The sequence below is a fragment of the Cucurbita pepo genome, chromosome LG04 (genome assembly GCF_002806865.2).
Source record: "Cucurbita pepo subsp. pepo cultivar mu-cu-16 chromosome LG04, ASM280686v2, whole genome shotgun sequence".
Lineage (NCBI taxonomy): Eukaryota > Viridiplantae > Streptophyta > Magnoliopsida > Cucurbitales > Cucurbitaceae > Cucurbita > Cucurbita pepo.
The window spans coordinates 3,900,466-3,901,606 of NC_036641.1; the positions used below are offsets into that span (position 1 = coordinate 3,900,466).

The 1,141-nt window shown below is 40.4% G+C and overlaps 1 non-coding gene across 1 annotated transcript; it reads left to right on the plus strand.

Moving 5' to 3' along the window:
* Positions 1-635: 635 nt before the first annotated feature.
* On the plus strand, positions 636-831 carry LOC111794144. Its single transcript, XR_002815037.1, has one exon. It is a non-coding gene; the product is annotated as a U2 spliceosomal RNA (small nuclear RNA).
* Positions 832-1,141: the final 310 nt, after the last annotated feature.

The window sequence follows — 1,141 nt, forward strand, 5'->3', positions numbered from 1 at the left end:
CTCCTAATTCATCCAAACTTATTAAGTAATGGGAAAACTTGTTTATAGTCTTCTATGGCAACTAACGATCTCTCTCTCCTCGTCACGACCCTTCCACGCCTCTGCCCTACAAATTCCTTGCAAGGATCCCACCCTAGCCCCACAAAAATAAACGAGAAATTCTACACCCTAATCCCACGAAAATAAACGAGAAATTTCGCAGGTATGAAGAATGAAATAAAAGGCAGAGACGAGGACGGGATCCCACCCTATCCCCACGAAAATAAACAAGAAATTTTGCAGGGATGAAGAATGAAATAAGAGGCAAAGACGAGAACGGGATCCCACCCTGTTCCCACGAAAATAAACGAGAAATTTAGCCGGAGTAAAGAATAAAATAAGAGGCAGAGACTAAGACGGGAGGAAGACTTTCCTATCTCAAACCAGACACCTCTAAATAGGGGATTTTGAATATTTAAAATACAAAAATTAAAAAAAAAAAAAAAAAAAAAAAAAAAAAAAAAAAAAAAAAAAAAAAAAAAAAAAAAAAAAAAAAAANAGCGAGGCTCCAAAAATGAACGTCCCACATCGGAAATGCGGCATAAAGACCACACCAAATGTCAATATAAAATGCCCCTGGATTGACTGTAAACTTCATACCTTTCTCGGCCTTTTGGCTAAGATCAAGTGTAGTATCTGTTCTTATCAGTTTAATATCTGATACGTGGGCCATCGGCCCACATGATATTAAATTAATTTTTAATGGGGGAAGGCCCACCAAGGTAGCTTGCTACCTGGGTCTTCGAGCGTCGCCCTTGCGTTGCACTACAGCATGGGCCTGGCGCACCCCTCGAAGCCCAGTTCCAAGTGTTGTTTCATCCTTATAAGTCCGTTCCTGTTTAATTTCGTCGAGGGGGGGAGGGCCATGGAAGAATATGGTGGTTCGGGGACTTGTTGGATCGAGGTTGTTACAACCCGATTTTACTGAACCTCAAACTACACCGAACTTGACATTCTACGAAGATCTCCTCTATGACAGCTAGCGCAGCTCCTGTAAACCAGTCGTTGACAATTGTCTGATTTCTTAGTAGACAATCTATGAAATGAAGAACGAAGAATTGAGTTGGTATAAAAATATTTAGTAGACAATCTATTTGTAAGC